We start from the raw sequence: 20553 nt of genomic DNA, 5'->3' as shown, positions 1-20553 counted from the left end.
TCCAGTGATATCTACTCTGCGACATGTGAAAACCTTAAGAAAAGAAACGAATAGATTTTTCATTGTATATTCGTATTCAGCATAAAACTGTTCCACAATTAGATTTTCAATCTTACCTCATAATGGGAACTATGTAAACATAACATCTTATGTATAAACTAAAATTTTTGTGAAATAATTAACCATGTCATTACAGAAGTAATTATTTACTAAACACATTGTGCGTGTTGTAGAGGAAAATACCAGTACACTTTTGCTTAGCAAGAACACCATTGAAGATGTAACATAATGCGACATATGTCGCGAAACTGCGGCGTGCAATAGTCACTTCATACCTAATTTCAGTCTGAGATTTTCTTTAGAAGTACTTTTATCATCCAGTGCCAGAAGATTCCTTTTGATACTACGATAACTCACTTCTTGTTAAGATTGCCATTTTGATACACATCAGATATTTTAACTGTCAATGGTTATTATAAGCTTCAGTCCGGATATCGTATTAAAAACCGAGGTACCAATTTACATTGATAATGCACATTGATTTACTTGCTCTTATTTTCACATTGTATCAGACAACACCATTACTCCGCAATGACAATTTCAAAAGCAAAGAGTCGACCTTTCAGGTAGTGATAGTTAGTCCAAACATTCTGTTGTATCTTTTCCGGCCTCATTGGACAACTTCAATCATTTTCTGACTATCGTCTTTAATAGGTTTTCTTTCTGAATTGCCCAGTATCATTTCATTCGTTCTGAACCTTTTTGTCATTCCTCAGCTGGAAATATCCTTTTTATTGTTTGCTGTTTGTCTGTTTTTGATCTAAATCGTACTTTTACGTTTTTAGTGTATTTAAATTTTCCGTTTTGGTTTGCATATCGTCAAGGGTTAATTCTAGCTCTTTCATATCCTCCCCGATTTTCTTTATCCGTCCTACTTGTTGCTTCATTTTCCAAAGTTTTTCTATAATTCTTCTTGGTACTCTGATTACTGGTGTCATAATGTGAACAAAAAAATAATATTTTTTTCTGTACAATATCTACAATCGGTTCCAGTTCGCTCTACACCACTATCCGCCGTTTTCTCTTGCTTCGGTTTGGGACTGCCAAAGTAACAGATTCACAATATATATATATATATATATATATATATATATATATATATATATATATATATATATATATATATATATATATATTCACTTGGGACTAAAGCATCTTGTGTTAAGCTGACTCTGACAAAAGGGGGTTGGCGCTTTGAGATAATTCTCGTTCAAAGAGCTCAATTTGTGGCCTCATTGGATACTGACGTAATAATTATTTGCGACAGTAAGTTGAACTCTTACTACTGCTGCATTGTAGCAAAGGGGTGATAGTACTGGGCTTAGTTGTCTCACTTAAGCACAACGTATTCTGTCTCATGTCAATGACTTTCGTATTTATTAAATATCACTAGAACAGTCTTAAATAGTTCAGTTCTGCTTAGAGATATCCGTGAAAGGTATTTCTAAAGCTAATTAGGACGCTTGTTGTAGCCCTTCTTTGTCACGATGAGCATTTTCATGGTACATACTAGGCGGAGGTAACGGTGTTCGGACCATCCCCTTCGGAGCAGAAAACAAACGCAGGGAATTTAACGGATGAGTGGTCGAACTCGTAAAAGAGAATATATTCTGGATAACGTTACGGGCTCTGGAGAGAACGACACAAGTTTGTGCTGACACGCACTGGACAGGGATTGCCAAGCGGTCAAGAGGTTGTAAAAGCTACCACTGTGGGGGAAACACCGAGGAATGCCGTATTGTTCGACCCCACTTCTGACAGTTTTACGTTGGTCTGTTACGACTACGATGCTCTCTCTGTATTGGGATGGATATTTTCCCGGCTCGTGATGAAATACGATGAGTCCATGGAGAGGAAACTAACTTCAATAAGAGCTCTCTGATTCGGGAAACATTCCGTGCACTGAAAATATTTCCTTCCATTCCAGTCCGTATCTCTCTCTCTCTCTCTCTCTCTCTCTCTCTCTCTCTCTCTCTTCTCACTCTGTGTGTGTGTGTGTGTGTGTATGTATGTGTGTGTGTGTGTGTGTGTGTGTGTGTGTGTGTGTCTTACCAGTTATCGACGAAACTTGTGCAAACATCAAAAGCAATAAAAACTCCTGATAGAATAAAACTACAGACCGGGACCTGAACACTAACTCTAGTAATGTGCTTCAGAGCGTAATTCTACGCTATCTTAGCCCACTCTGAGAAAAAAGAAAATAAATGTCCGTGTTTATAGCTAATTGACTGCACAAGTTTAAATTGCTTAGTGGCACTTATGTAAACCGAGATATTTGAGTGATAACTCTGTTTTTTTGTTGAAGGTATTAAATTCGTATTCTTTTGTACAGCCACTATCGCGAATGAAACTTCATGAGGGTCCTCAGATGCACTAATTCAGCAAGGTATATGAAAACATTATCCACTAATAGGTCCGAGGTCGACCATAGGTTCAGCACACACCTTGAAGTTCGTAACATTGTACATTCGCTGAAGAGTTCAAGATACAATCATCAAATTAATATCTTACATAAGCGTGCACTTGACATCACACAATCACAAATACAACACATTTAATCATCACAATCAATCTCCAAAACATCATACGTATTCCTGCAGTAGACTAAGCAAGCCAATCTGCAGCTTTCTGTATCGGCTTATATCTCTTCCAACACCTCTGTTGTACATTACATTTAATATTGAAACCCCTTCTTCCAAGCAACCAATACGTAAGTTTCTTCGACTTCGCATTGCATACTTGAATGCCATTCCGAATGATTTGGTCGCAAAAGAGGCCCCATATCTTGCAATTGTAATTTGCTCTCACATACTGTTTCAAGAGTAACATCGCTTGGCACTTTTCTTGATCTTATATTATTATTATTATTTCTTTCCTTTCTCATTCGTCATGTCTGGTTAAAAATGGAAAGTGACGCGGACCTTGATCAAGCGTGACTTCCTTTTAACTGTACAGTATATGTTACATTGCATTTAGGAACTTCCGGGTAATTGAACATGTATCAATAATTACAGATTTCTGTAGTTGTATACATACATTTGGATGTAGCTGTATTGCGTTGATGTACGGGTGGATATTGTGTGCTATGACTCCTGTAGTTGATTGTGTAATTGGTATAATGTCACCGTTATCCTGACGCCACATGTCCTTGACTTCCTCAGCCAGTTGGATGTATTTTTCAATTTTTTTCTCCTGTTTTCTTCTGTATATTTGTTGTATTGGGTATGGATATTTCGATTAGTTGTGTTAATTTATTCTTTTTATTGGTGAGTATGATGTCAGGTTTGTTATGTGGTGTTGTTTTATCTGTTATAATGGTTCTGTTCCAGTATAATTTGTATTCATCATTCTCCAGTACATTTTGTGGTGCATACTTGTATGTGGGAACGTGTTGTTTTATTAGTTTATGTTGTATGGCAAGTTGTTGATGTACTATTTTTGCTACATTGGCATGTCTTCTGGTGTATTCTGTATCTGCTAGTATTTTACATCCGCTTGTGATGTGATCTACTGTTTCTATTTGTTGTTTGCAAAGTCTGCATTTATCTGTTGTGGTATTGGAATCTTTAATAATATGCTTGCTGTAATATCTGGTGTTTATTGTTTGATCCTGTATTGCAATCATGAATCCTTCCATCTCACTGTCTATATTGCCTTTTCTTAGCCATGTGTTGGATGCGTCTTGATCGATGTGTGGCTGTGTTAGATGATATGGGTGCTTGCCATGTAGGGTTTTCTTTTTCCAAATGTACTTTCTTCGTTCTTCGTATCTGTTGATGTTATGTGATCTAAAGGGTTGTAGAAGTGGTTATGAAATTGCAATGGTGTAGCCGATGTATTTATATGAGTGATTGCTTTGTGTATTTTGCTAGTTTCTGCTCGTTCTGTAAAGAATTTTCTTAAATTGTCTACCTGACCATAATGTAGGTTTTTATGTCGATAAATCCCCTTCCTCTTTCCTTTTTGCTTAGTGTGAATCTTTCTGTTGCTGAATGTATGTAATGTATTCTATATTTGTGGCATTGTGATCGTGTAAGTGTATTGAGTGCTTCTAGGTCTGTGTTACTCCATTTCACTACTCCAAATGAGTAGGTCAATATTGGTATAGTATAAGTATTTATAGCTTTTGTCTTGTTTCTTGCTGTCAATTCTGTTTTCAGTACTTTTGTTAGTCTTTGTCTACATGTTTCTTTGAGTTCTTCTTTAATATTTGTATTATCTATTCCTCTTTTTGTCTGTATCCTAGATATTTATAGGCATCTGTTTTTTCCATCGCTTCTATGCAGTCGCTGTGGTTATCCAATATGTAATCTTCTTGTTTAGTATGTCTTCCTTTGACTATGCTATTTTTCTTACATTTGTCTGTTCCAAAAGCCATATTTATATCATTGCTGCATACTTCTGTTATCTTTAGTAATTGGTTGAGTTGTTGATTTGTTGCTGCCAGTAGTTTTAGATCATCCATGTATAGGAAATGTGTGATTTTGTGTTGGTATATCCATAATTTGTATTATTTAGCATGTTGGATAGTGGGTTCAGAGCAAGGCAGAACCAGAAAGGACTTAATGAGCCTCCTTGGTATATTCCACGCTTAATCTGTATTGGCTGTGATGTGATATTATTTGACTTTGTTTGGATATTAAGTGTAGTTTTCCAATTTTTCATTACTATGTTTCGGAACTGTATCAATTATGATCTACTTTGTATATTTCCAATATTTGTAGTAACCATGAGTGGGGTACACTATCAAAAGCTTTTTGGTAATCAATGTATGCGTAGTGTAGCGACCTTTGTTTGGTTTTAGCTTGATATGTCACCTCTGCATCTATTATCAGTTGCTCTTTACATCCTCGTGCTCCTTTGCAGCAGCCTTTTTATTCTTCATTTATAATATTTTTCTGTGTCGTCTGTGTCATTAATTTCTGTGTAATGACTGAAGTTAATATATTGTATATTGTTGGTAGGCATGTTATGGGGCGATATTTTGCTGAATTTGCTGTGTCTGCTTGATTTTTAGGTTTCAGATAAGTTATTCCTTGTGTAAGTGTATCAGGGACTGTGTATGGGTCTGCAATGTAACTGTTAAATAATTTAGTTAGATGTGAATGAATTGAGGTGAACTTCTTTAGCCAGAAATTTGCTATTTATCTTTTCCAGGGGCTTTCCAAATTTGCGTAGAATTAATGCTCGGGTGACTTCATGTTGCAGAATTATCACTTCAGGCATTTGTGGTATCATCTTGTATGTGTCTGTTGCTGCTTGTATCCGCCGTGCATGTCTGTTATGTTGTACCGGGTTTGACCATATATTGCTCCAGGAGTGTTCCATGTCTGTTATGTTTGGTGGATTGTCTATTTTAATGTGTGTGTTATCTATTGTCTGGTAAAGTTTCTTTGATTTGTGTTGAATGTTTGGTTTTGTTTCCTTCTATTTTCACTTTTTTTGTATCTTCTAAGTCGTTTGGCCAATGCTTGTAATATCTGCTTCTTTTTATCTAATTGCTCTATCGCTTCTTGTGAGATTTTACCTAACCTTTTTCGTTTCTTGTCTGATATTTCATTTCTTATAAATTGTGTTAGCTGTCCGGTGTCTTTTCTCAGTTTTTCTATTCTGATCTGTAGCCTGTGTTGCCATGCTGGTTTTGAGGGTTTCTTCTGTGTGTTGGTTGGTTCTGATCTCTGCCTAGTGTGTATATTTAGTGTAGTGAGTGCTCCTATATAAACCAGTAGTTGTAACACTTCCATAGTTGTATTTTCATTTAATTTGTTGTGTATGATTGTGTTGATAGTTGTTATTGTTGTTTCGACTTGTGGGTTATTTGGTGGTCTATGCAAGAATGGTCTAATGTCTGCATTTGTGTCTTTGTATTCTATATATGTCAGATGAAATTCTTCTTCTATATCTAACATGTGTGTCACTTCGTGTTCTATTTGTGCTTGTTCTGGTGGCTGTCTTAAGATTTCGTTTTCCTCTGATTGTTTAATTGATGCGTGTTGTTCTTTGTTTGTTTGCTCTGGGATGTTTGAGTCCATTACTGTATTTTCTTCTTCTTCTGATTACACATTATTTTTTTCCAGTATTTGTTGTACTTGTTGTTTGATGTTTTCTAATGCTGACTGGGGTATCCTGTTATTTTTTATTATTACATGGATCTGATCAGCTAGTCGTTGTTCTGTTAAAAATTTTAATTCTGGTTATCTGGTAATAAATGTTGTGTATACTTGTGATCTGTATCCAGTTGTGTTGGTTCCTAAGTTTGTTTCTTGGTAATAACAGAACATGAGGTGTCAGTTAACTTCATCTGACCATCTCATCCTCTGTCTTTGATTTCCTTCTAGAGGGGTTGCAGGAAGCATATCCTGCAAAACACCTCTATTTGCATTTAAATCATTTTCCGTGTGGCTAGCAGTGTCGTTACCATTGTGGATGGGCATAGGGTTCAAGCGTCGTCCCCGACTATGACAGCGCTTGTCCGAGGCTTCATTAGTTCTGTCCTGAAACAACTAATCACACTAAAAGAGGGGTTAGCCCTATTAGTGGTTTGTTCTTCTCATCGCCTTTTGCGACTGGCAGAACATACCAGAGGCCTATTCTTTTCTCGGGCCCCCACGGGGTTTATTATTGTTATTATTATTATTATTATTATTATTATTATTATTATTATTATCACTCTGACGAAAGATCTCTATCTAGAATACATGCAACTTACGTGTTGAGAAAATACACTTGCGTCCAAAATTAAAGCAACAAACTGAAATTTTCCACCGTTGCATTTATTTTTGTACAAAACAGTATGAACAGATGATGGTAAAAAAGAAACAATGCAACGAATACAGAAAGTAAACGACTACAACATGCATAACGGTAGACAAAAATGTTCTTCGTTTTCTTTCCAACTTAAAGGATTTGCACTCACCTTCTGACAACTGGTTAATGTTCTCAGTATGAGGTGTGACCACCTCTGGCACCTATACAGATCTAGCAGCGACAGGATATGCTGTGAATGATGTCATCAATCTCATGTTGAGGCAATAATGCCCACTCTTCCTGCAGAGCTGCTCGAAAGTCTTGGAGAGTGGTTGGTGTTTGCTGACGTGATGCAAGCCGTCTCCCTAGTGCATCCCAGACATGCTGTATGGGATTTAGATCGGGAGAGCGAGCAGGTCGCAATATGTGTGCAATATCTTCCGTTTCCAAGAAAACATCAACCACTCGTGCTCTATGAGGTCGAGCATTATCGTCCATCAATAGAAAGTCTGGGCCCATAGCATCTCGCAACGGCCGCAAATGAGGTCCCAGGATCTCATCACGATACCTGAAATCAGTTAAACCTTGCTGATTCACCCGTACAATTCATGGAAAGGGGTTCGAGTGGTAAACATAATCCCTGCACACACCATTAGGGATCCTCCTCGATCTTGGTCTCTTTCCACAGTGATTGGGTCCCAAAATCGTGTTCCACTTCTCTCCACATGCGAATCCATCGAGAATCACTCTCCAGACTAAATCAGGACTCATCTGTGAAAACAATATTGACCCATTGTTCGACCGTCCAGAGGTAGATGCACAGCAAGTCTCCGACAATAAAGGCCACTCTGCCGAAGTCTCCTGCGCACCTTTACATCGATACAAAACGTCCAATGGATACTGCGAGCTCACATGCCAGTTGCCGTGCACTACTAAGACGGTACTGTCGTCCCCTTACAGCCAATACCGTCCCCTCTCCTGAAGTCACCACATATTATTCTTACAACACGTTTTTAAACTATGAAGACTTTCTTCCTTAAAGCTGAGTTATCCCACAACAATATTCCAAATGACATATTGAACGAAAATATGCAAAACATGTCAACTTACTGATTTGTCTCTCCCCAAGATTTCCAATGATTCTAACTGCAAAAATGACTGAATTCAGTTGTTTTAGGAGTTTCAATATATGCCTTTTACAATGTAAATTGTCATCAATGTTGACACTCAATGATTCTGAAGTTGTTTGTTATTTCCTTGTCATGTGCTACATTTATCATTGGTGTATTACCCGTAGATGTGCAGAACTGAATATGTTATCCCTTTGTAAAATTGAGGGTGAGACTATTTGCAGAACACCAGTTAATGATACTTTTAAGACCATTGTTTGCCATTTCGTCTGTTACTGTATGCATGCTTGGACCGAAATAGTCTAGAGTCTACTGGAAAAAGAACTAATTCTGCTTGTAGTACATTAAACAGAAGATCGTTTACATATATGAAGAACAATAGTGGATGTAATCCTTTCTGTAGGTCTATATTAAAGACAAGATGTACAGCAATAACCCGAAAACCATTGCTGAGCTGAAAACAGTTATTCAGTAGGTCACAGATAGCATCGATGTTCCGACACTTCAGCAGGTCATGGAGAATTTCGCTATTCGTCTGCGCCACATGGCCGCCAATGATGGCAGGCATATCGAACACATCGTATCCTAAATCCGAATATCTGTGTTGACGCTTACATGTTGAATGAAGTGTGCATGTCGTAGTTTGTAACTAATTTATGTTTTTTTGCATATAGTTCAATAATTGTCACCCTGTATGTACAAATTTGTGATACAAATGTAAAATGACTCGTTCCATATCATTATGATCTATCGAGCTAAATGATCCATGAAATATGTAACTAACTTTCTAACGAAAATTGTACTTCGTAATTCAACCTATATGGTCCAGGCGCGTTATCCTGCCCAGTGAGAAATCACATATTGGACTTCCCAACGGTCAATTTTACATCCACTATTGTTCTTCATATATGTAAACGATCTTCTGTTTAATGTACTACAAGCAGAATTAGTTCTTTTTCCAGTAGACTCTAGACTATTTCGGTCCAAGCATGCATACAGTAACAGACGAAATGGCAAACAATGGTCTTAAAAGTATCATTAACTGGTGTTCTGCAAATAGTCTCACCCTCAATTTTACAAAGGGATAACATATTCAGTTCTGCACATCTACGGGTAATACACCAATGATAAATGTAGCACATGACAAGGAAATAACAAACAACTTCAGAATCATTGAGTGTCAACATTGATGACAATTTACATTGTAAAAGGCATATATTGAAACTCCTAAAACAACTGAATTCAGTCATTTTTGCAGTTAGAATCATTGGAAATCTTGGGGAGAGACAAATCAGTAAGTTGACATGTTTTGCATATTTTCGTCCAATATGTCATTTGGAATATTGTTGTGGGATAACTCAGCTTTAAGGAAGAAAGTCTTCATAGTTTAAAAACGTGTTGTAAGAATAATATGTGGTGCTCAACCAGGATCATCTCATATACATCTGTTTAAGGAGTTGGGCATTGTGACTATTGCTTCACAGTATATTTATTCCCTCGTCACATTTGTTGTAAATAATCTACAGCTGTATAAAAGAAACAATGTTGTATATAATTACAATAACAGAAGTAAAATCTACATTCATTACTCCACATTAATGTTATCTTTAGCACAAAATTTGAAAACAAACTGAAAAAGTTTAACCTCGAAAACTCCTCCTATTCTGTAGACGAATTTCTATTGCTGTAATGTTTAAAAGGTGGTGGGTAGGAATTACTAACTCACATCTGTATATCTTTTTCTTCTTTTTGAAATATAAAGCTTATAAATGTTCAGTATGTGACATATTTACAAAGTAATTTGTGAATGTAAAATGACTCGTTCCACACTATTACGATTTATCATGCAAAATGATCCATGGAACATGAAACTAACAAACTAATTAACTTTTTCATAAATCACTTGGGAGTTGATGTCATCACCCCCACTCCCAACTCTCCACTACTGCAGCATGTAATGGATGTTCCTTGAGGGCATGGATCATGAGAATCAAACCATTTACTGAATTTCACCACATCAGCGTTGTCCTCTTCATCTGAGGAAATGTTGTATAAATGTGTTGATCTGTTGAAGTAAGTGATACACTACACAATTCCTCATTTTGATTGTGGAGTGTCTACTGCTGTTGGCATTTCAGTAATCCATTTACTTAGAGTTCCATGTGTAATCCCCTAAACCTGTGACTAGCCCCCACGTAAGGATATAGCCCTCATGAGGACTTGTTCAATGGTCATGTCTGACCATACGCCTGAGCAGTGTTTTCAGATTTGTCTGATGGTAAAAAAATCCTTTGGTTACAGATTGCTTGCATTTGGTAAATGTGAGACTTTTATCAGGTTCCTGCATATCCTGCAAGTATAATTGGCTAGCTTTGTCATAGTTAAAGTGGCCACTTACATGAAAATAAGGCATCATATTCTTTATACTTGATAGTTTCAACTGCCAGTTCGCACTTCCCTCAGATTCAATGAACTGTTTGAGTACTGAGCCCAGACGAAAATTTTCCACCCATCGTTTAGCAACTGGGCTTTTTACCGCTAAGTTTGTAACAGTGTTTTGAATTTTCTCATCAGTCGTTTCACATTGGGGTCATTCATCTCAAATTCATCAATTCCAAGGTTATCAAGAAGAGACAATAATGCTTCATGCTCCTTTTGTGATTCCTTCATTGTTCACAGAATAATTTTACCAAACTGAGCCAAAATACACCTCTTACACCTCTTGAATAGCAGCGTCCAGACATCATGGTTTTTGTTGATGTGGGTATGAAAGAAACACTTGTAATGGATCTGTATCACATGGACCTCATTTCAGCATTTAACTACAGTACATACTCTGATTGACGAAATTTATGAGTCAGTCTAATTTTCAACTACGTTTTTTCGAAAACTGCAAATCTCATATTCAATAACAAAACCTTTGGGAATGATGTATTGTATAAAAAAACATTTACCTAAAATGTCCTTCTTGTTCATATTTTCTGTAATATTTTGAAAATTCATTTTATCTTTGACTTTTAAAAACGTTAATCTATATGATATGTAAAGCAAAATGTATGTGTGTATATCCGAATTTTCCTCCCAAACTCCTGGATCGACTTCAAGCAAATTTAGCACACAAACAGCAGGCCTCATGAATATCAGCACTGTAGCATTTATAACCTCCTAGTTCCATTTGGAGCAGAATACGGGCAAAAACCTGTTTTTTCCAGACCCTGACATACAGACTACATGGTGGGCATATTTTATAGGATTATTGGCTCCTCAATGCTGTGTTGGAATAATGTCAGCCTGCCTTACCAACCCCATAGCAGGGCAGCCTCTACATAATGGGCAAGAAACGGTTTTCCAGCCTCTGACTTGCAGGCTGCCAGGAATAACAGGTGTGTTGTGTTGGAATAGGATCAGCCTGATAGGGAGAGAGGGAGGCAGGAGGGGATGGATAGAAAAAGGGGGAAGGTAGGTAGGGACAGAGATGGAAGGAGGAGAAGGAAAAAAAGTGGGGGAGGAGAAGACAGACAAAGAATGCAGAGGAGGAGGAGGTAGGTACCACAGCGAGGTGGTAAAGGAGATAAACAGAGAGAGAAAGAGGAGAAGATGGTCAAAGAGACAGAGAGAAGGAGATAGGGAGAGGACTGATGAGGGGATAGAATGAGAAGAGGGAGGAAGAGATAGAGATAGGGAAGAGAAGGAGATGAAGAGATAGAGTGAGTGAGGAGGAGGATATAGACAGATACGTGAGGATGAGGTAGATAGAGTGACAGAGAAAGAGGTAGACAGAGAGACTGGAAGGAGGTATGGCCAGTATTGTATCAAACACATCCGCAGGCGAAGCCTCAGGGATAAGGCTAGTTATCCTGTAAATATTTCATTGTGAAAAATCCATCTCAACATTTCGCTATCCCTAAAAAATAAAAACTGTTAAAATTTTCCATAAATGTGAGAAAAAACTGAAATTACTATTGTAAGAATGCATCTTTGAGGCTTTGCACCATTGTGTTGTGCTATCTTTGTTTATTCTTTGAGTAGTAGTCGCCGGACAAAGTGGCCGTACGGTTCTAGGCGCTACAGTTTGGAGCCGAGCGACCGCTATGGTCGCAGGTTCGAATCCTGCCACGGGCGTGGATGTGTGTGATGTCCTTAGGTTAGTTAGGTTTAATTAGTTCTAAGTTCTAGGCGACTGATGACCTCAGAAGTTAAGTCGCATAGTGCTCAGAGCCATTTGAACCATTTTTGAGTAGTAGTCTTGAAGAGTTATAGAGACAAGACAGTTGTAAAAAGAGGTGTTATACTAATTTCCGTGTAAGATGGAGTGATAAGTGTCAACACAGAGTCAAACATAAAAGTCAATTTTTATAGCTCTACAGTGGAGAAAAGAATTGCAGTAACACCTATTACGAAATCAGTGATTATAAAAAGATATGATTTGTTCGATACATTGAACTTGACAATAAAGCACAATCCTTTACTATCTACAATTAATGTCCTTAATAAAACATTTAAAACCTGAGCCTCTTGAATAATCGCACCCCAAAGTATATTAGACGACGAGGTGAGACACAAAATTCTTTCAAATAGCAAACGAGTAATATTGTTGTCTTCTAGTTTATGCAACAACCAACAATGAGACTTCTGTTATACAGTGCCATTTCCCATCACATATTGATATCCATTTATATATCTGATAGTACAGATGAAGAAATGTTACTGTTAAAATTAAACCATTTCAATAGTTATAAATTAATTGGACTTTGGGGATAGGACTATTAAACACTGCCATCCATTATGAATACAATGACAACCATGAATGATGTCAAAACATGGAAGATCCAAAGCCACACAATAACACAGCTCAGCTCACTGTCTGGTCAATGCAAAACAACCACTGAATTTGCATTTATGTAGAGCAATTGGTCCAAGGTGACAAAACAGAACTTTTGACATTGCTCCTTATATTTTAGTGGCTGTTTTGAGATCTGTATAGATGGTATCAACATCCAAGGTCGATGTGCTTATAAATGGAAGACACAATATGCAAGAGGTCCGGAAAGGCTGGCTAAATGTTGTTCTCTTCATAAACTCATTCCACCCAGATAAATTGATTGCGTCCTTCCATTCTTGTACTAACACAGCACATCTGCAGATCTACGCAGTATTACTTTCACCACTCCACTAGCAAAACCTCCTTCACTAGGTTTATCAAAATGCTCCAGGGGAATACTGCTATATTCTAGTGACTATAGGTGGTAAAACACTGAATAGCCCCCATGGCATGAAAAGTGTCATTCTCGTCAATTGTATCCATGTTTATGTCTGGGTTGCCAAAAATGAATTGTATAAATGGGTTCTCGATTATGATTTCAAGAGGCTGCTGAAGAATTTCCTCACATCACAATATGAACTCCTGAAGCCCATGGCTGAAGGCACATCCACTCAGAGCCTCAATTCATACTTCCTGTATAACAAAGTTCCAACCCCTAGCAGGATTAGAGATATGAATGATTTTGGTCAGATCACTGATATCAGTGAATGTGCAATGGCCTGGAGTTTTTTCTGAGTTCTGTCCTTGCTATCTCCATCTTCCTTTCTTTTAATAGCAGGAATGGTTGCAATGTCCAACATACATGTCAAACAATCTGGGACATCTTCATTCACACTACTTAAAAACATATCATGGAAGGTATACTTACCTTGAGAATATATTTCTCACTTCATGTCCTCATGTATAATTTCTGCAGCTGCTTTCACCACCAACATATGTTTCTCATTCATGTGAGTTTACTTGGACTGATACCAATTATTTCTCTGTATGCTGTAGCCTGTGTTTTGGAAGCACATTTTTTACTGGTTTTGAATTGTTTGGTTCTAGGTGCCACAATTATCTTTAAATATTCCAGACAACTTTAGAAGTATATATCTCTTTCTGGGAACAACTCCTTCATTTGTTTGGAGAATGTCTTCTACTGTAAACTGACACAAGTCATTTTCTTCCATCCTCTTGATTATGAGGTCAATACACTCACTAATTTGAACTTCAGGCTGGCCACAAAAATTTAAAGCTGTTGAAGGAATGGAGGAAGAAATGCATGTGACAGGAACTGTAGTTCCTTCCTTCTGCTGCTACTACATCTGTTCCAGTGCTGAGCCTCTGTAAAATACCCTCACCTCATTCATATTCTTTGTCTGCAGCAACAGTTGTTATGCTTTCTTTTTTTGTCTCCAAGTTCATTTACTTCTGCACACTGTCTGTCTCTTCAGGAATGTTCCTCTAAAAACAAATAACACTTTCTTGAAGCCGAACTTGTTCATTTCATCTGTTGTGACATTTTCTGGATTTTTTACTTGTCTTTCAGCCTTGAGAACATTTAACTCCTTTGTGTAGAAATGTTGTCAATGACGCTATAGCCTTTTTCTTCTGCTGGTATCAACAAAGGTATTCAGTGCCTTTTCCTTTATCGTACCCTTATCACCACATATGAGACAAGTAATGTCCACCATATCAAGAAAACTTGCCTATGAATTACATACATGTCATTGTATAATACACCAGATGGCCAGTCATTCAGCTCTCTTTCTCCATAACCGGTTCTCTGAAAGCAACAAAGGGAGACAAATTAATAGGTAACATTAGATACTCCTTTTATGATTACCACAAACACAAGTAATTAATATAAAACACTGTAAATTATCTAATTTAAAATTTAAATTAATAATTAGAGCTTACTACCTAGGTATTGTGTATTGAACCACGGACCTAGAAACAATGGATGGTTCGTCCAGCCATAGCCCTCAGTGGTCCACAATCCCACAACAGGACACAGCAGTCCAGCCTGAGCCCTGGAAACGTCTCATACCAGACGAGTGTAAGCTTAAATGTTCCCGTGGTAGAGTAATGATGGTATATGCATACGTGGAGAACTTGTTTGTGCAGGAATCGCCAACATAGTGTAACTGAGGCAGAATAAGGGGAACCAGCCCACATTCCCTGTGATGGAAAACCACCTTAAAAACCATCCACAAGCTGGCCGGCACACCGGACCTCGACACAAATCCTCCGGGCAGATTCGTGCTGGGGACTGGTATGCCTTCCCGCTTGGGAAGCAGCATGTTAGACTGTGCAGCTAGCCAAGCATGCTAACTACCTAGGTAGATAGGTGTCTAACTAAAATGCCCTTGAATTTGAATATCTGGACGAATGCATATGATTTGTCGTTCAAAAGTCTTAGCAGGAATTTAGCAGAATATGATGAAATTTTTGTATGAAGTAGGCACTGAGTTACAAGGCATTGGAACGAGAAGACTTATTATCGGCCAAGTTGGCTAAAATTGCTGATCGTTTTTCGATTGATTTTGGCTAAACGGCTCAACCGATTCTAAGTAGTTTATTCGACAAGAAATTTTATGCTCTTTCGTTTTGATGTCTTAAGAATTTTCTGTAGGCTTTATTGTTTCTGAGTTGCAAGCGAAAAACTGTACAAAATCCAAAGACTTCGTAGTTTTTGGACCCTTAAAAGTTTAACACAAGCCAGAAGCCATCGCAAACGGATTTAACTCTTATTCGAGATGCCTAATATCGATTAAAATTATTTCCAGCATTCGCATATTTATTGGCCAGCATGACCTTCTTTGAGCTAATTTCCCTGGGCTGTCGCACTGTCAAACAAAAACTACAGTTATCAACGATATAAAATGGCATCTCTTATACTGTTGTGATAGAAGACAAGTAAGTGATGTTACCTTTACGTTACTTCATATACGGGTTCATTGAGAGACCCCCCAAGAGCTCAGATTTGCTTTATATTCCACTTCGTAGTTTTACATAATAAAAGAACAGTTGCATTGTTCTGAATGTGTATGCATAGCGAAATTTTTAGGCTAACAGTTATTCGAAGTTACGTGTCTACAATCGCACCTTCGAGATGTGCATTCGTTCATAAATATTTGTATCTTTCGCATAGTGTCTTTGGTCATTCTTCTTTTTATGCCCAATAGAAGTAACCCGCGAAGGCGCGAAGTACGAAACATTCGACAAATAACATTTGGACCGTTGGATCGTCATTGCTACAAATATCCTCAAATGCCTGTCAAATCACTTTCAATGAAGCCCGAAGAAGAAAATGGAAGCAGAGTAGTGGTTTTTGCATCAGTGCCGAAACCTAGCGACCTTTGTTGCATAGTTGCAAAGGTCAACGTTTCGGAAAAGCGCGATAGTTCCGCGAAATCTGACTATCAGTGGCAGATCCTGAAGTGCAGGTGAGCATGTACAAACATTGATAAGTGATATAAATGTCGGTAGTTTTGTTAAAACTATATAAACAGATTTCTCGATAATCCTAGAGTCGGAAAACTGGATATCAAAAGACATCAATATAGAACGAACATCGCCAGATCTGTTCAGAGGACGGTTACGAAGTACACATTATTGAACAATTTGTGTAGAGACGTCCTTAAGCGCAGATGGTGTGCCTTGTAGCTGATGCCTGTATACATTTCCGATAGAACATGGATGTCAGTAAACACGAAATTAATTTATTAGTTTAATCGATAGGATAGATCGCGTGTGTCATTAAAATTTTATTTAGCATCGAGTTACTCAATTAAAAGGCTTTAAGCATTCTACTTCTTTGCCACTGTGATTTATCAGTTGCGGTGTGGGTGACAGACATGCGAAGCTAACAACTGCTCTACAGTAGCAGCCCATAATGGAGTGTTGGTTGAAAAGAAGCCGTCGATGTACCGCTATCCGCTGAATGAATATGGTGGGTCATGTCTTACGGCTTAGACAAATTAGCGACGTGCATAAATTGTTACGTCTTGCGTGGGCGGGGGGTGCTTCAGGCATCTGGAGCAAGTTAGGACACGCCCACATATTAATAAATCGAAACCGTGGTGAAATTCTGCACCCTGTATTAACAGTCGATAAAGTCCTATTTACCAGGATCTGGGGCAAGTCAGGATAGGCCTACACAATAATAATATATGAAGGCCACAGTGGTAACTTAATTCAGTACCCTGTATTGACAATCAGTATAGTGCTATTTACTGATAATCCCTTTAGAGGCGTCAAGAGACACAGTCTAAATAACAGGGAAAAGTTGCTGTGATACAAGTCTTACTAAGATATTAAGTAGTTGCAGTTTATCCATTACGACTTGTTATATTATTACATCAGAAGTCTAAGAACATGTTTGCAGTGAACATTGACTCAAAGTGATCAAATAATTATTAGTAGGAGTCAGTAATAAAATACAGTTTTATTTCATTGTTTAATATGTCAGGTGACAGCTCAATAAAGACCTTTATACGGGAATATCTTACAGAGATTTCCATGGTAACTGTTCATGTTTTGTTTGAGCAATTTCTATGTTATTCTTTGTTTCTTTCCAGCTTTACAGTGATGTCATTAAGCTGAAATTTGACTGTGTCAATGTTTTATGTGTTTTTATTGTGTTGACATTAAGGGTCACTCTTCCACTGTTGGTAGTTATTAGTAGGATCAATCTGAAATTAACCTAACAGAGGATTAAGGGAAATCCATTGTCCCCACTCCTCTTGCCCCCCTCCCTGCCCCCCCCCTCCCCCATTCTTGGGAAAGACTCTGAACTAAGTACACTTCCTAATGAAAGCTGATTAATCTTGCTCCACTTCTGTCAGATTTCTCGAAAATAAAGCTGGGAATATTTTCCTTTTGTACATGGGGTCTGTGGATCATAAAATAGAAAGTGGCTGTGTTTTCGCTTTTAGTGCCTCCACACTTATAAGGAGCCCTGTGAAACCTGACATTTCTGTTGTACTTGTAGGGATCAACTTACATTTGTTAGTAGAGTGAGTTACATTCAGTAAATTATAAACTGTCTCTGCTGTTTTGTTTGTGTATTTTACAGCTTTGTCTGCTATTTTAGGTGTGATGAACAACATGAAAGAGTCCACAACTGAAGACAGGCTCCTGGTAGTCATTATGAGACTGCTAGATTAAGAAAAAATATATAACCTGTTTCTGATACCTACTTGGTTTTTTATACCTTGATTGTCATATCATTCCATTTTTCTTGTATTTATAGGTCCGTCCAAGATCTGAATCTCATCAGTTGCTTTTTTTCTATAACATTTTCAAACATCTTCCACATTTTCTTCTGTTTCTGAACACAGAGACTCCACGTCACTATGCCCTGGTTCTAATTCTACTTCTGTTATTTGCATTACTTCTTCTAGATCTCATTAATTGTGTAAATCATATTTATTCTGTAACTTTAGCATTTTCAACATGTACGTTTCATAACAAAATATGCCATAGTGTCAGAACTGAAGAAAACAAATAACAGAGAAAAGTATTTGACTGAAACTTATTACACACAACATTACAATAAAATTTAAAACATTCATTTCACACTTGCACCAGTATAACTTTCTACAATACATGTGTGTATTCTTGTCACACAGAATCCCAAGCAAGGTTCCAAAGGAATCAAATAAACATTTCCTTATTATTTTTTGTATAGATAAATTTACTTTAAAATTACAACAATGGTAGTGTTTAATGGGGATAGTTTAACAATATCACATAGTCTGAAAAATATAAACTAATTCAAGCAGCTATAAAGAATGAACTAGTCATGTTGTGGTCCCACAGTACCCCACTTGGTATGCAGAAGGTTAATAGGAAAGACATCACATTGATTGACTGTTCTGTCTGTTCTTGGTAGAATTTTTATACATTATGAATAATAACACACACAACACTAGTATAATATTCTACAATATTTATTATTTATTTCACAAACTGGTTGTTGGCTGTTACACCATTAACAGCCAAAAACCAGTTTGTGAAATAAACAATAAATATTGTAGAATATTACACCAGTGTTGTGTGGTTTTCATTCATAAAGAATAATGTAATTTTTGTGACTTCTTTGTCTGTCCTTCTGTCTTCAAATTTTTGAACTGATTTTACTTTATCATCTGAACTGTCTGTTTCACAAGAGATGTTTTTATTCTGAATATGCTCTTGTACCGATTCTATTTATGCTATAAAAATTATCATTGCTCATTTTGCTGTTTTGTAGATGTTCCCCTTTTTTTTAGATAGTCTGATACCTGTACTGAACAGTTCTTTCCTTTATCTTTTTACAAATTGCTGGTACTACTTGTAATATTTAAAAAAAAATTCAAAAATGTGTTCAGTGGTCCTAGGAAATATATTGAAACTGGTTCATGCATTATGTTTGTTGTAAATGCAGTGACACTTGTAGATTCCACACTCACTATCTGGATGCACAGTTGTATGGCGCACTACAGAAGTCAGAAGATGCTAGCACCAGCAGAGAGTGCCCTCTTGGATGTGCGTGCAGCCTCTCCGCCGTGCACTCTACCGGCCAGCTGACGACTTATAGAATTGGGCCTGGCCAGCCTCACTGTCACTCGTATGTTGACATTTGATCTCTGTTTATCAGGCTAGTAGTGGAGTCACTCCCTGAGAAGAGTCTCTTCATACAAGTATTCTAGGCATAGTAAAATCTTGTGTTTGTTATTATCTGCATGTTCTTGTGGTCAGAACACATTTGCGACTAGTAGGGTCATTTTTTCATATGCCTCATTGTGTGGTTGCTTTTCGCCTCTTGTTGTGAAATGGAGTCTCTGCTTAAAACATTGATGCAATGAGAAATGGAACTTCTTATGGTCATGCAACAGGCCAAGCAAGTGTTTCTCTCTCCTCCTTTGTCTTCGGCTGTGTATCTTCCTATGTTCCTGCCATTTGACAAGGTGGCAGGAGATTGGGAATCATACAAACACCACCATTTTCTTGCCTTCCACATTACAGATGTGGAGGTATGTTGTGCACTGTTTCTGTCATTGATTTCTCATGCCTTGTATCAGGTGCTGCACTAGTTGGCCCTGTTACAGGAACATTCCTCATTGTTGTTTGACAATTTATGCTCACTATTGTGTTCCTGTTATCGCTACCATGTGCACATCATGGCTGCTAGTGTTGAATTCTACCAATGCAAGAAACAGCTCCATCAGTCTTATTGTGCCTGGGCTGCAACCCTCCACAACCTCAGTCGCAAGTGCCATTTTGTCGCGGCCAAGTGAAAAGAGCTGTATGCAGACATCATGGTTCGCGATGTTATCAATCACCTTGCCTCGAATAAGGAAGCCTTCCAATTAGAAAACCCCTGCCTCAAAGAGGATTTCCCCATTGCCCACACATATGAGGTTTCGCAAGCTGTTGTTCAGCAGCTGGAAGCATGGTGCAATGAGGTACTGGGAGACTCGGCTGCATCCAGGGAGGACGATGTCATGACGGTGTTAACCGGCTGATCTGGCGGCTTCTGCACAGCTCATAAAGAGCGTTACAGCCACTGATTCCTGTTGCCATTGTGTACATCTTGCTACTCTCAACTTCATAGATCAAAGTGTCCCCAGAGTTGGACGACATGTCATAAGTGTTGAAAGAAAAGCCACAGTGCAATAGTGTGCAGCTCAAATGCATAGAACGCAGCATCAGAGAACATGGATACAGATATCCAGCAAGTGTCATATAGAGGACCAGTTCCCGGTCAGGATTCCAACAAGCTGTTTATCAGCATTATGGTTCTCTCACAACAGCTGCACCAGC

The 20553-nt window shown here is 37.9% G+C and overlaps 1 protein-coding gene across 1 annotated transcript in view; it reads left to right on the top strand.

Annotated features, from left to right (window-relative positions):
* Positions 1 to 20553, top strand: part of LOC126235376 (uncharacterized protein C18orf63-like) — a 165470-nt gene that overhangs the window by 253 nt on the left and 144664 nt on the right. The gene's annotated exons all lie outside the window — the stretch shown is intronic.

The sequence above is a fragment of the Schistocerca nitens genome, chromosome 2 (genome assembly GCF_023898315.1).
Source record: "Schistocerca nitens isolate TAMUIC-IGC-003100 chromosome 2, iqSchNite1.1, whole genome shotgun sequence".
In the NCBI taxonomy this organism is placed as follows: domain Eukaryota; kingdom Metazoa; phylum Arthropoda; class Insecta; order Orthoptera; family Acrididae; genus Schistocerca; species Schistocerca nitens.
This window is presented reverse-complemented; position numbering and strand designations above follow the sequence as displayed.